The following is a 16555-nucleotide window of genomic DNA, read 5'->3' as shown; positions in this document are numbered from 1 at the left end:
ACTCAAATGAACTTGATGTAGTAACCAGCAGTGTGGATGCCATCTTTACTAGCACACTAAATACTGTGGCACCCATCAAATTAAAAAAGGCTAGAGAGAATAAAACTACACCATAGTATAATAGTCATACTCGCGCTCTCAAAACAGCAACGTACCCTGGAACGTAAATGGAAAAAAACTAATTTAGAGGTCTTTAGAATTGCGTACAAAGACAGTATGTCCAGCTATAGGAGGGCTCTAAAATCTGCCAGGGCCGAGCACCTGCGCAAACTGATAGAAAATAATCATAACAATCCTAGATTTTTATTTAACACTATCGCTAAATTAGCAAATATTCGGTCAAACAAAATGTTCCACCGCAAAGTAGTAGTGATGACTTCATTAATTTTTTCAGTGATAAAATTGAAGGTTTTAGACAGAAAATAGGAGATGCTAAACTTTCTACACCAGCTTATACTCCAAATCCTGTAAATGTTTCACTGAATCATAACAACAACCTACAGTGCTTCAAAATCATAGAACAGGAAGAGCTAGATAAAATTATAAATGGCTCTAAACCAGCTACGTGTATGCTGGACTCAATTCCAACAAAATTACTGAAAGAATTGCTGCCTGCTATAGGAGAACCTCTGCTTAACATTATCAACTCTTCTTTATCTATAGGCCATGTTCCAAACTCTTACAAGCTAGCTGTTATTAAGCTTATTATTAAGAAACCTCAACTGGACCCCAACAACTTACAGTAGCTAATTATAGGCCTATTTCAAATCTTCCATTTGTGTCTAAAATACTAGAAAAAGTTGTTTCTACTCAATTATGCTCCTTTCTGCAGACAAACAATATTTTTGAAGTCTTTCAGTCAGGTTTCAGGGCTCATCACAGTACAGAAACCGCATTAGTGAAAATAACCATTCATTTACTCTTAGCTGCTGACCAAGGGTGACCATCTCGCTATTAGTTCTACTCTATCTTAGTGCGGCATTTGACACCATTGACCACAATATCCTCATAAATCACTTAAAGTATACAGATGTCCAGGGACAAGAGCTACAATGGTTTAAGTCAGGGGTTTTCAAAGTGTGAGGCGCGCCTCCCCTGGGGGGCGCCAGAGCATGTCAGGGGAGGCGCGGGAAAAATATTATATAATAAAAATATAATTATTAAGTTTAATTATTATATGTATTTTTATTATATTTAAAAGTTTTAATTAAACAAAACTAAAAAAAATAATACGTCAAAAATAAGAAAACCTTTTTTTACCCAGAAGGCCATAGCTGTGAATTCGCTTTTGTTTGGCCTGCCAATACAGGTATATGCCTGCTAATACAATGGATCGGTTTCTGGGACCCCCCCGATTCAAAGCCTTCAAGTTCAGGGCTTAAACCCAAAAGACGACGATATGATGATCAGTATTTGAGTTTAGGATTTACGTGGACAGGACCAGCTGATGAACCACGACCTTTATGTGTGGTTTGTCAAGATATTTTGGCTAATGACAGCATGAGACCCGCTAAACTTCGACTGTTTTGACTGGGATGAACAGTTCTTGGATCTGTTCTATTCATATTGAGCCATCATCCTAGTTTTAAAAACGTTATATTAAAATACTTGTTATTACTCTGTAAATAATTGCACTTTCATGCAAATGATGATAAAAGTGAGTTAACAGTCTGACATCTGTCTGTGTCTTTATATATACTGTATATATATATATATATATATATATATATATATATATATATATATATATATATATATGTATGTGTGTGTGTGTGTGTGTGCGTGTTTGGGAGGAGGGGGGCGCCAATGGATAAGTTGTGTCAAAAGGGAGGCCCACTGTCTTAGACTTTGAAAACCCCTGGTTTAAGTCATACGTAACTGACCGTTACCAGTTTGTGAAAATTAATGGACAGCCTTCACAAGTCAGCCCAGTTAAGTATGGGGTGCCTCAAGGATCAGTTTTAGGCCCTTTGCTGTTTACAATTTACATGCTGCTACTGGGAGACATTATTAGAAGACATGGGATCAGCTTTCACTGCTATGCAGATGATACTCAATTATATATTTCAACTAAACCTGATGAGATGTCTGAACTGTCTAAGCCAGGGGTTTTCAAAGTGTGAGGCGCGCCTCCCCTGGGGGGCGCCAGAGCATGTCAGGGGAGGCGCGGGAAAAATATATAATAAAAATATAATTATTAAGTTTAATTATTATATGTATTTTTTATTATATTTAAGCGTTTTAATTAAACAAAGCAAAAAAAAAAATAATACATAAAAAATAAGAAAACCTTTTTTACCCAGAAGGCCATAGCTGTAAATTCGCTTCTGTTTGGCAAGCCTGCCAATACAGGGGGAGGGGTCTGTCGCGTGCGTGCTCACGAGCGGTGTTGTCGCGCGCCTACTGAAGGGCGGGACCGAGGGTGTGCCGCGTCGCGGGGGCACTTTTGATCATTTTGGAAGGGCACTTTCTATCCAGGACTAAAAAGGGCATGTGCACTGCACAGGTTGAGCAATATGTGTGAACGTGCCTGCAATGGATCGGTTTCTGAGACCCCCCGATTCAAAGCCTTCAAGTTCAGGGCTTAAACCCAAAAGACAACGATATGATGATCAGTATTTGAGTTTAGGATTTACGTGGACAGGACCAGCTGATGAACCACGACCTTTAAGTGTGGTTTGTCAAGATATTTTGGCTAATGACAGCATGAGACCCGCTAAACTTTGACTGTTTTGACTGGGATTAACAGTTCTTGGATCTGTTCTATTCATATTAACCATCATCCTAGTTTAAAACATTATATTAAAATACTTGTTATTACTCTGTAAATAATCGCACTTTCATGCAAATGATGATAAAAGTGAGTTAATAGTCTTACATCTGTATGTGTCTTTATATATATATATATATATATATATATATATATATAGTATATATATATATATATATACTATATATATATATATATATATATATATATATATATATAGTATATATATATATATATATACTATATATATATATATATATATATATATATATATATATATATATATATATATATGTATGTGTGTGTGTGTATGTGTGTGTGTGTGTGTGTGTGTGTGTGTGTGTGTGTGTGTGTGTGTGCGTGTTTGGGAAGAGGGGGGCACCAATGGATAAGTTGTGTCAAAAGGGAGGCCCATTGTCTAAGACTTTGAAAACCCCTGGTCTAAGCTAACTGAGTGTATTAGAGATGTTAAAGTATAGATGACCAACAATTTTCTTCTCTTAAACTCAGAAAAAACTGAATTATTACTTATTGGGCCTAAATCCTGTACACAGCAGATCTCACAGCTCAATCTACAACTAGAGGGATACAAAGTTAGCGTTAGCTCTACTATAAAAGACCTGGGTGTCATATTAGACAGCAATTTAACTATTGAAAATCATAAATCCCATGTCACAAAAACTGCCTTCTTTCATCTGAGAAATATCGCTAAATTACGAGTATGCTATCAATCTCTGATGCAGAAAAGCTAGTCCATGCTTTTATGACTTCTAGGCTGGATTACTGTAATGCTCTATTTGCTGGCTACCCAGCATCCTCTATTAACAAACTTCAATTAGTACAAAATGCAGCTGTAAGAGTTCTTACCAGGTCTAGAAAATATGATCATATCATCCCAATTTTATCCTCCTTACACTGGCTGCCTGTTAAGTTTTGTATTAAATATAAAATATTACTTCTCACCTATAAAGATCTAATTAATCTAGCTCCTGTTTATCTAACCAACCTTCTGTCTCGCTACAATCCAACTCGCTCTTTAAGATCTCAAAACTCAGGGCTTCTGGTAATACCTAGAATAGAAAAATCAAGTAAAGGACGTCGAGCCTTATTTATGGCTCCTACACTCTGGAATAACCTTCCTAATAACATTCGAAGCTCAGACACACTCTCAGTTCAAAACTAGATTAAAGACCTATCTGTTTGGTAAAGCATACACTCAGTGCATCACTTAGTGGGTTTCCACACAAGTTTCTACATCTTGTTTATATACACTATGGACAGCAGCTACGCTAATTATTCTCTTTTTTTCTCCATTACCACCTGGGGATACTCATCCCGAGGTCCCCAGATTAAGCGGAGTCACTGATTGGATCCAAGACCAGCGACGAGATGATCCCAAGGTGTCCATATACGGGACCAGGCCGTATCCGGAGCTGCTGCTGCGCTGGTGGTCATGAGGGAGTGGAGAGCATGAGACTGATTCCAGTGACGCTCCAGGGACAGACGAGTCTTCGCTGAGGCTAGCTTCCAGCCTTCACCGCTGAGACTGCAGCTCTACACAAGACTTTTGGCCAGCGGAGAAATTAAAATGGTTGTGCCGAACTGAGTCTGGTTTCTTTCAAGGTTTTTTTTTTCTTCACTCTCCTATTGGTGAAGTTTTTTTTCCCCCTCTCCGCTGTCGCCACTGGCTTGCATGGTTCAGGATCTGTAGAGCTACACATTGATGGATTTGCTCTTCAGTGCTTGGACTCTCAGTAATGACTTTAAACCACACTGAACTGAGCTAAACTAAACTGAACTTAAACACTAAAAACTGAACTACCCTGATCCAGTTACTATGACAGGGCTCAACAATAAGGACTGCCCGGTGGCCCAGGGCCAGCGTGAGAGACGCTTGGGACAGTAGACAGGATCATTACTGGCCCGATTGGGACAGTACTGCCTTGTCACTAACATTTAATTTGTCTGCGACTATTTGTCACTTGCGTGCAGTTTGTGCTTTTAAGTCTTTAAACACTACCTTGTCTGTGATGTAGTAAACACCATATTTCTTTAAGGTTCCTCTCCTCTGATTTGATTTTTTGAGCATGCAATTTTTTTTCATAACCTGGTAACAACCAGAACAGGGAAGAAACAGCAACATGGCGGCAATATCAAAATATAAGGCTAAAAGAAAATGTCTGTTTCTAATGTCTTGGAAGCAGACATTTACATGTGAACAACGTGACAAAAAAAATGAAGTGATGTTTGGCACAGTTTGCCGTCAGTTTGACAAGTCAGCCCACCTTTTGTTAAATAATTTCGAACTGTAATAAAACACCTCCACATTTTCCATACTACTCTTTTTGCTTGCATAACACTTTAATAAATTTTTTTAAGTATTAAAATTGTAGATTCACAAACTTTATTTTTGAAACATTATTTAAAATATGCGGCTAAAATATAGCTATTAAGTTCTTTTTTTTTGGTGGGGTCATTGAAAATTTTGCCAGGGCAGGTAAAAATCTGAACCACTGGCCCGATCAGACCAGTACAAAAAATCCTTAGCGTTGAACCCTGTATGACCATTTATGTGAAACTGCTTTGACACAATATACATTGTATAAGTGCTATACAAATAATGAACTGAATTTTTAATTGAATTGAATATGAGTGTCGTTGACAGCTCGCTTTCTTAATGCTCCTATATCCCAGGCTGGCCTGTTTGGTGACATCGTTGGGGGGGTTCACCCAGGAATTCTCCGCGGTGAAAGAGCAGTCCAAGGCGATGGGTGAAGTCATTGATTAGCGGGCTCAGAAAACTGCTCCTCCCACTGCCCCTTCCGCTGCAGCAACTCCTTGCCGAGGGTGTCCACTCTTAGCAGTGAAAATGAAACCGAAAGTGCACACAGTGTTGCAAGATGTAGCTAACTGATTCCAGCCCAAAAAGTATCCAAAACCTGCCGAAATGCAAAAATACCTACCCAGTTTTCTGCATTCACAAAAATCACGTCAGTGACAGATTTTAAGCAGAAAATGACAGATTGTAAGCATATGTCTCAAACACAGTAATACAACATCAGACTTATCATCAGCATTAATGACAAGGACAAATCTAAAGTCTGTTCAAGTCCACCATTCCAAGTCTATACTACATTTAGCATTTTAACCAACAGTACAGCTACACAAAGCCTAAACTTTTCTGTAATCGAAGTATTGCTGTGCGTCATTTGTTTACCCTTTAAGGTGATGTGCTGACTGACTGACAGGTGCAGGATGCGTGAGGCCAGCAAACCCGACGTATGGCCGATTCACTTTACTTCAGGCCGCATTAATGCTACTCTGTAGGACTATTGGAGACATTCATAAACATTCCTAGCAAATCTAATAAATGCTCGAGACATACTCGTTACATAAACGCACTAAATCGCACCCAGCAGCTTTTTTTGAGAGCGAACATGAAGATCTGCGCATTCTTGAAGCGGCTTATATTTAAGGGGGCGCGCAAGAATTTTTTTGCACGAGCAGAGGAAATCGGCGGGCAAGCACAGAGATTTGTATGCTGTAGGCTATTACATAAATGCGATCCCGACTTCTAATACTGCGCTCACGACATTTGTCATTGAGGGTGCTTTCACACCTACATTTTTGTTTCGGAACGCATCTCGTTTGCCCAGTTAGCGCGGTTCGTTTGGCATATGTGAACAGGGCAATGACGCTCTGTTCCGCGCCAAAGTAATCGCTCCGAGATCGCTTGAATGAGGTGGTCTCGGCTCAATTGAAACGAACCCTGGAGCGGTTCGATTGCAGTGAGAAAGCGATCCAATCCGAGTGCGGTTATATCACAGTGATTTATGGATATGTAATAGGCTTATGGCTATATGAAGAGAGAATTATGAGTAGGGTGGGAAGTTTCTAGGTCCTTAAATAGGCATCGTCCCACACCCTTCTCACCCCTCCCTACCGCGTCTCTCCTCAGACACGTCACGCGCACCCTGTCAATCACCACCAAACCACCACCTCTCCTGACAGTTTAGCGGGACGCTGCAAAATAAACCCTGACACTCTGACCAATGTAAGGAGAGTTTACTCGCACTTGACTTGTTTTAGCTCTTTTGGTCCAATCAGAAACTTTGCAGTGTGAAAGCGAACCTCTCCAAGAGCAAAGAGCAACAATGTAACAATTGTAATCTCTGTTTCGGAACAACTGAATCGATTCACAGGTGTGAAAGAACTCTCAAATAATAACGCCACAGGTAGTCGGTAGATCTGTGTAAAAAAAAAAAAAAAAAAAAAAAAAAAAAAAAAAAAGGCCTGCCGCCACAGCGGGAAAAAATCTTAGAGGAAACACTGTGCTCTGTGTGTGTGTGTGTGTGTGTGTGTGTGTGTGTGTGTGTGACCTTAGTTTGGACTCTTCTGACCCAGTTCATCTTCTCTCCATCAACACACACACACTCAGCACATGGATGATGATGATGATGATGATGATGATGATGATGAGGGTTTATTTGATGCCTGCACACAAAGCAGCAGGAGAAACATGTAAAGTCGAGTTAAAGCTCTGCTGGTATAAACAGTAAACCTGAAACATGATGATGTTAAACAGAAATATGCTTCTCCTTGATAATTAAACAGATGTTTTAACAATTCGATATCACATTTTTCTCTGTCTATATGTGATTTTAAATCAAGCAGGAATAGTCTGAATATAAGCACTGAATATAGAATAATAAACACACAATACCCATGTACAGTTTACAGCATGAAGAGTTTCTCAGTTAAAACCATGAGTTAAATCCTTTACTAAACAATTTGAGTAAATCAGGGTTCTTGCATCATTTTAAAAGAAAAATTTAATGCTTTTTAAGACCTTTTTAAGACCTCAACAAATATAATTTAAGACCCAAAAATTTTATAATTTCTTTGGAATAGGCTACTCATTTTAATGTTCTCGTTAGATTTAAATAAATTGTGCCTCGTCACAGTATGGATAACCCACAGTACCTGCCTTTTGGGTGTCTGGTGGTGAAATGAAACTGTTATAGCTGACTGTAAGAAGGCGTCTGAACTAGAGCTGTAATCAGGCTATAAAAGTTAGGCTCGATAGAGCCCAAACCCGACAAGTACATTTTAATTGACAGCTTTTTAAAAGCCCGAACTCATTTATAGCTCGACATTATCCAAATGTGCACATACACATAGCTCTTTTGTCTTTTTTTCATGAATGAGTCGTTTATATGCGTTAACATACTTATACATAACATAGACTACAGGCCAAGTTGGAACATAAAAATAAAATAAGCCCTCTGTAACATCTTAACATCTCAACACTCTAAATAGGCCTGGGTACATACACTTAACCTTTAAATTGGCCAACGCACCAATAAAAATAAGGCGTACTAGGTAGTGCTGTCACCTCACAGCAAGAAGGTCGCTTTGTGGCTGTGTCTGAATATAAGCACTGAATATAGAATAATAAACACACAATACCCATGTACAGTTTACAGCATGAAGAGTTTCTCAGTTAAAACCATGAGTTAAATCCTTTACTAAACAATTTGAGTAAATCAGGGTTCTTGCATCATTTTAAAAGAAAAATTTAATGCTTTTTAAGACCTTTTTAAGACCTCAACAAATATAATTTAAGACCCAAAAATTTTATAATTTCTTTGGAATAGGCTACTCATTTTAATGTTCTCGTTAGATTTAAATAAATTGTGCCTCGTCACAGTATGGATAACCCACAGTACCTGCCTTTTGGGTGTCTGGTGGTGAAATGAAACTGTTATAGCTGACTGTAAGAAGGCGTCTGAACTAGAGCTGTAATCAGGCTATAAAAGTTAGGCTCGATAGAGCCCAAACCCGACAAGTACATTTTAATTGACAGCTTTTTAAAAGCCCGAACTCATTTATAGCTCGACATTATCCAAATGTGCACATACACATAGCTCTTTTGTCTTTTTTTCATGAATGAGTCGTTTATATGCGTTAACATACTTATACATAACATAGACTACAGGCCAAGTTGGAACATAAAAATAAAATAAGCCCTCTGTAACATCTTAACATCTCAACACTCTAAATAGGCCTGGGTACATACACTTAACCTTTAAATTGGCCAACGCACCAATAAAAATAAGGCGTACTAGGTAGTGCTGTCACCTCACAGCAAGAAGGTCGCTTTGTGGCTGGTGCGAGCCTCGGCTCAGTTGGCGTTTCCGTATGGAGTTTGCATGTTCTCCCTGCGTTCGTGTGGGTTTCCTCCGGGTGCTCCGGTTTCCCCCACAGTCCAAACACATGCGGTACAGGTGAATTGGGTAGGCTAAATTGTCTGTAGTGTATGAGTGTGTGAGTGAATGTGTGTGTGGATGTTTCCCAGAGATAGGTTGCTGGAAGGGCATCCACTACGTAAAAACTTGCAGGATAAGTTGGCGGTTCATTCCGCTGTGGCGACCCCGGATAAATAAAGGGACTAAGCCGACAAGAAAATGAATGAAATGAATGATAAATGATGACAGGTATTTGGCAATAAAGAAATTAAGATAAAGGGGCCTATCATACACCCGGCGCAGTGTGGCACAAGACGCGACGCAATAGTCTTTTGGTAGTTTCAGCTTGGCGCAAGAGTCGTTTTGAGGTGTTGCGCTACGCTGTTTAAATAGCAAATACATTAGCGCTCATTTGTGCGCCCATAGGCGTTCTGGTCTAAAAAGGAAGGCGTTCTGAGGCAGACCGCTGGCTTCTTGCTATTTTGAGAAACTATAATAGATTTTTCATTAGACCAAAACTAACCCGGTCTAAACTCCGGCGCAGAGTTGCGCCTCGCTTACGCACTGCTTAATACACACAAGAGAGCAATAGGCAAATATCTTTACATATGAAAAAATTTTAATATTAAGGATATATATAGGATATAATAAGAATAGATATAGGATAAAAATATAAAGGATTAAAATATTACAAAACATATTATTTTTTAGCCTACATAAATACGAAAAATTACTGGTTTTATGTCTTCTTCATCTCGGGAGGCTTTTTCAGTTCATTCATAACAATTTGCTTTTGTATAATGTTATTATTATTAGCAGTATTATTTAATATATCCATATTTATATTTGTTTTATTAAAAACAAGCTTAGTTTTGCCCACCTGTCAGGTTTTGGACCATATGGAGCATGGCATGTGTATTTGGAAATAACTCAGTATTTTGATCACACTTGGTAATTATTGTTCATTTATTCGTTTGCTAGAAATTAGAACTGAATTTAGAAATAGTTTTGAAACAAATATTTGCGCTTAACAAACAAAATTAATTATTTATAGGCTAATTGATGTCTGTGCGTAAAGGTTTCCCTATCCAAGAGCGAAAGTGAAAGTGATCCATTATCTCCTATTCTCATGCAGTAGAAGCTGTGTTTAACAGTTTTCTGTTAAAAAAACTGTTAACTGTTTGCTTGTGAAATGCTAATTTTTTCCACTTAGACTTACTTTGCGTCCTGTAAATAGCGAATGCGCTCTTGGCGCGATACAGCTGGGTCTTAAAGGAAATGGGAGATGAGACTCTAATTGATTTATTCTCAAAACACACCAATAACTCATTAAGAAAATAAACTCAACCCTTTTAGCCCATGCGCCTTGGCGCAAAGTGCATTTTCCCATCCGTAAATTAGCAAAAATGCGTTCTGGCACGCCCTGAAAGCGTTTGCACCCTGCGTTTTGCGCCAAGGCACATGGACCGTCAAAATAGAGCCCAAAGGCTCTGTGGGATTTGTTTTGCCACTTCTCCTGACAATAAGGCGATGGTGAAGCTAAACAATAAAAGAATAATGTCAGCATTAGCCTGTATACTTTGACTACATTATGATTTTATGGTTTTATTAATATTTAGTTATAATTTGAAATTCTTTACTTATCAAGATTAGGCTATGTGTTTTTTGTGGGGGAACATTATTTAATCCACTGAAAATGCCTTTAGTGCAGTCCTGCTCTTTACTGAGCAGCACTGAACACCCTTTCTCTGCTGCTGCTACTGGCCGGGATGCACTACTGATCTGGCTAATTTAGCATGTTTTGGGTAGGATTGTTTGTTCATCTTCTACCAGTCAGGAACATTCATTTTATTTTCCATGACAGCGGTTTCAATGCAGCGAGTGACCTCGTCATCTTCCCTGTCAGCTCGCTGGACACTGCTCCTTAGTGCTCTACCGTAATTCGCAGTATATAAGCAACTGCTGGAATACTTTGACGACTAGAATGACTGTTCGAATTAAACTGGCGGCTGGCCGGACCGCTGACAAAATTCACTCTTTTTGACATCTCTGTCATCATTTGTTATACCTTTGCAGGGATAGATTTCAATGTTGTAACAAACAATTTGATTACTTCCTCGCGCTAATCAAAATGCATCACATGACTGTTCATTTACTGCGCAAGCCCAAGCCCAAGCCCGGCACGACCCCGTCTAAAATGATAGAAATAAAGTCTGAACCCAGCAAAGATCTTCAGCTCTAGTCTGAACTAGTAACATTGTTAGGTTGAGCTGCAAACAATGCAAGGATTAACCTGGACCCGCTATGACTAGCTGCTGCTTTCCTCCTTCCATGTGCGACTCGACGGCTTTGAGCCCCATGGTCCCTAACGAAAAGGTATTTTTGCTGAATTTACACATTGCTTCATTGCCACGTCGTTAAATTTACACTTTCCTATCCTTGCATTTTGAACCTCACATCAACAACCAGGTAATGACAGCATGCAGGTGCAGACCAATGTAAGCGTCTGTACTCTGTAGCCGACCTACCGTAATAAGCTAATAAATCATGCAGACTGTCATTTCTCTCCTGTTTCAAACATACTAAATAAATCAACTATTAGATGTTTTACTGTGGACCACTGTGCTTCCCTATCGTCAATAAGCACACCGGCTGAAAATTTAATACCTACAGCCACTTTAAGGTAAAATTTAAGACAATTTAAGACCTTAATTTCCCGGATTTTAATTTAAGACATTAAGACTTTTTAAGGACCCACGGGAAATGCACAATACCTGCGTTCCCGCGCTGCCATTCAGACTGTATTTAGAAGAGTGACAAGTCAGAGGTATGGAGAACGAAACCTGCAAAAAACAGTAATAAATAAACAAACAAATATAGAAATAAATAAGTAAATAAACCTATAAATTCCTGCATTTATAAATTACTCATTTATTCATTTTCTGTTCGGCTTAGTCCCTTTATTAATCTGGGGTGGCCACAGCGGAATGAACCGCCAACTTATCCAGCGTATGTTTATGTTTTAATACACGCTTGTGAATTGCGGTTTTCACGGTTTCGCGTTTAAATAATTTGTGCATTTTATATCTCCCCGAATTGACTGTGTGTGCCTCTAAATCCATGAGCTGAGATAAGGAAACTCCTCCCCGCGAGTAAATATCCAATCACTATGCTATAAAGTTAGAGGGAGCTTGACATTGCACTGAAAGCCACGCAAAACTCTCACCATGTGAAGATTTCTACTGCGTGGGCCCGGACAGAGGCAAGCGCGTTGGTCCGCTCGTGCGCGCATATTGTCATTCTTACATTAGAAATAACAAACTTGCAAGCAGAAAAGACGTGATATGGGAACGGCCGCTGCTATAGTTATTCTGGTGTGCGTGTGTAGTGTACTTTTCTTGGCTTTTAAGTAAAACAAAATGAGTATTGCAATAAATCATTTTTATTTTTTTTCTTCTTAACCTCTTACTGTTCCTATTGTCTATAGAATAAAAAAAAACAAGCCATGAGAATCGAACCGAAAACCTTGTTAAAAAACTGAGGTATGTATTGAACCGTGGGCTTACTGTATTGTTGCATCCCTAATATATATATATATATATATATATATATATATATATATATATATATATATATATATATATATATATATATATATATATATATATATATATATATATATATATACAGTGGTGGGAGTAACGAATTACAACTACTCACGTTACTGTAAGTACATTTTTGGTGTAATTGTACTTTCATAAGTAGAATTTTAAGCCTGTAATTTTACTTGTACTTGAGTACAAATTAAGCTGAGTAATCTACTTCGTTACTTTTAAAATCACAATTCGTTACAGAGTACTGTAAATAATTTAATATTTCAGCCACGCACTGACCAGCATTTCGGTAGCCAATAAAAAAAGCTGATCTTAACGGACCAATGAAAAGCCTGGTACATTATTTGAACCGAAAAACAAGTTCAGGCTACTGCAGATTTACGTGACCGTCATCATACAGTCACAAAGTTATCAATTGACATGGAGATTTAAGACAGAAGAAATGAGGAAGAAATAGCAGAGGATGAATGCATGGCCACATCCGGAGGAGCTGTTCACCTACAGGTATATAGGGAAGAAAGGGGACAGATGCGCTGATGTGAATAGCTATGTTATCATCTAAAATGCTAATTAAATGTATGCCCAAAACTGGAATATTGTATAAAAGACTGCAAATAAAGCAGCTTTTCTGTCCATCAAGTCAAAGAGAACAAAATTGCCACCTTCTGATTAACTGGCGACAAATATCAAAAGTAAAAACAGAATTTGCATCAGTAGGAGCAGCTGCGTGAGTATATTGTCTTCATTTAATAAATGACTTGCGCATCAGAAGGCAATCCTGCACGCAGTGAACGCGCGCTGGCTTTTGAAGGCGCGAGACACGGAGTGCAGAAACTCTTGACAATTCTGGAGCTCATTAATATAATATAATACTGAAATGGTTGAGGCGGTTTAGAATGACCAAAACAACACTTAAGATGTTTTACAATGTGCTTAGCCTGCTGGTTTGTCCATTCACATACATTTTCAAAATATATGCGCATTATAGCGTTTCCATCAACCGTTTTATGTGCATATCCAAAAAGCGCAAAAAAATAAGTGGATGAAACCTGCCCTCTGCTGTGCCATCCGGCTTACACAGGGTTTCCGTGGGGTCTTAAAATGTCTAAAATATAAACATCTAAATTTTAGGCCTTAAAAAGTCTTAAATTCGCTGTTCTAGGTCTGAAATATGTTTGCACAGGTCTTATTTTTCCGATGTACATGTATCGCTACTCCTAATGCTCATTTAAATTATTTTTTTGTTGTTGCTTGGTTTCGTGGTGGTGTAGTTCTTTATTTCACTAGTCCTATTGTGATTTGCAGTATTAAAACTACAAATAATACCAGCATGCAATAGCTCAGTGCGCGCGGCGAATGTGACGTCATCGCAGTGTTTGCAGAGGTTCACTTTGGATGCGCGCGACATGATTTCGGGTGAACAGTTTGCGCGGCGCCGCGCTTGATTTGAGTTGAATTTGAATCGCTTTGAAGAGATTTTGTCTGTAACAGTACGACTGTACAGACATCTTAACGATCCGACCATGCGTGATCAGCATAGAGATAACTAGATGGCCAATAATTCTTGGCTAGAAATTGCAACAGCCATGGAAAGGAAGTGTTTTGTTAAAGTTTGGAAAAACCAGGGGGATAAGTTTGTTACAACAAAAAAGAGGCCATGGCAAAAGTGGAGACCCAGGTGGTTTTAAGATTACAGAATATGTTTTTTCACCATTTATAGGTTTTACACTGATGTATCATTTTGAAGTTAAAGCAATGTAACAAAAATTAAGAAAATTAAGTAACAAATTAGGTATTTAATAACTGGACAATAATATATGAACCCATCGACTTACAGTAAACTGATGCCCAATTTCTAGGCTTTATTGGTGATGATGGACAGGAATGTTGGACCATTATTGCCTTTTCAGCTCATTAGTAGAGGACAGAAACTAGCCAGACAATAATGTGTCAATTGTTGAGTGGGCAAAAAATGTTTTTTTTTTTTTTGATATTATTCTTGACAGAATAAAAAAAATTTATTGTAGAGTAACCCATGTTCTGTTGTCATTGAAATTTAATTTAAAAAAATCTTGAATAGTTATAAAACTTTATATTCATTAATTTTCTTTTTGGCTTAGTTCCTTTATTAATCTGGGGTCGCCACAGCGGAATGAACCGCCAATTTATCCAGCAAATGTTTTACACAGCGGATGCCCTTCCAGCTGCAACCCATTCTCATTTACAACAACAGACAACTTAGCTTACCTAATTCACCTAAAATGCATGTGTTTGGACTGTGGGGAAAACCGGAGCATCTTGAGCAAACCCACGCAACACGGGGAGAACATGCAAACTCCACACAGAAATGCCAACTGACCCTGCCAAGGCTTGAACCAGCGACCTTTTTGCCTTGAGTCGAGAGCGCTACCCACTGCCCCACCCGTTACCCAACTTTGTAATCATAATAAATTATAAAATAATGAAAAATAATTATTTTTAAAATCTTGAACAATATTAAAGATATGACGTAGTCTTAAAAAGTGTTACATTTGACATTATGTCATCTGCAGAAACCCTTTTTTTTTTTTTACAAGACTATAATCTGAAAAAAAAAAAAACATTATGGTAAGAAGACATAACTTAATTTGTGTGATATTTAATTTATTAATAATATGTTTAGGCACTAGGCAGTGTTGTTCTGTGGTTTCTGACGGTTCAGTTTGCGAATTAGGTATTTAACAAAGTTTCTCCATAATTTGCAAGTGTTTTTTTCTAATTAAATAATCTATTGATCGTACAGATAAAAGAGGCATCATTTGAAATGATAAAAAGTTGTGCATTTGTGCATATTTCTGTTATCTTTATACTCAAAATAGCAAAACATTGTTTTTGTAAAATAATCATGGTGCGCAGTGGGTATTGATATCTCCTCAAAGCAAAAAGTTTGTTAGTTCAAGCCCTGGCTGAGTCAGTTGGTGTTTCTGTGTGGAGTTTGCATGTTCTCCCCATGTTGGCATGGGTTTCCTCTATAGGTGCTCTATAATTATAATCTATTATTAATGCTGTTTACACAGTTTTAAAAGTGTTTATAGTATCTTTAGATGTGTTATGTAAAATGTGTTTTACAGCCTGAATCTTGTCTGACTCCGCATTCATGGATAATTCCACCAATATCGCCAAGCTAAAAAAGTAATTTGTAATTTTGTAATTTGAGTAGTTTTTACGAAGATATATATTATTCAGATAATCAGTTAAGTCAATCAGTTTATAACTATATTATATATTGTTTACATGATTAACTATAGTAATTCATTTTAATGTGACACATTATTGTTTGCTTTTTATATTTTACAACTAGGTGATTTTAACCAAGTATGATAATATCAGGATCCTGAATTAGTTTATTATGACTTATCCTACAATTAGATGGTCTATTATGTTTTCTTTGTATATGTGGATACATGTATAAAGTTAAGTGTCTTTAACAAATTATTAGGGGTGAAACGATTTTGATTTTAAATCGAAATCGATCGAAATTTATGCCCAATTTCGATTATCGAATCAAAAAATAAAATCGTCGATGCTGCCACGCCCTCATGTCAGCTTGGCTTGCCAAGCGGGAAAAAAACAGGCTTGTTGAAGTGCTTGTTAAACTGCAGAAGCAGGAGACCCGTCAACAGAACTTAAACCCTATCCTCTTTCAATGAAGTCGTAGGTGTTTAAGCATTTTGGATTTCCAGTGAGTTATGTTGACAACGTTCAACACAGTTTTGCAAGCTCTGCTATGTAAGTATTATGTATGGTTCGTCCGATAGACCAGGGGTTTTCAAACTTTTTCAGCTGAGGGCCCCTTTGTGTAGGGCGAATTCTTTTGGGGACCCCCCAAAAATAAAAATGACGCCACCCCCTCAAATTAACAACTGTACTTAATTTTTTTATTT

General features: G+C 37.9%; 1 long non-coding RNA gene across 20 annotated transcripts in view; it reads right to left on the bottom strand.

Annotated features, from left to right (window-relative positions):
- LOC101885358 (uncharacterized) overlaps positions 1 to 16555 on the bottom strand; it is a 33640-nt gene that overhangs the window by 12086 nt on the left and 4999 nt on the right. For 17 of the 20 annotated variants that reach the window (XR_012398102.1, XR_012398096.1, XR_012398099.1 and 14 more), the window contains exons 2-3: positions 11793 to 11861; positions 7150 to 7264 (exon numbers count right to left, since the gene is read on the bottom strand). This is a non-coding gene — a long non-coding RNA (uncharacterized lncRNA). The remainder of the gene's footprint in view (positions 1 to 7149; positions 7265 to 11792; positions 11862 to 16555) is intronic. The other 3 variants (XR_012398109.1, XR_012398107.1, XR_012398108.1) reach the window with 1 other exon arrangement.

Source organism: Danio rerio, chromosome 22, assembly GCF_049306965.1.
Source record: "Danio rerio strain Tuebingen ecotype United States chromosome 22, GRCz12tu, whole genome shotgun sequence".
Taxonomy (NCBI): domain Eukaryota; kingdom Metazoa; phylum Chordata; class Actinopteri; order Cypriniformes; family Danionidae; genus Danio; species Danio rerio.
This window is presented reverse-complemented; position numbering and strand designations above follow the sequence as displayed.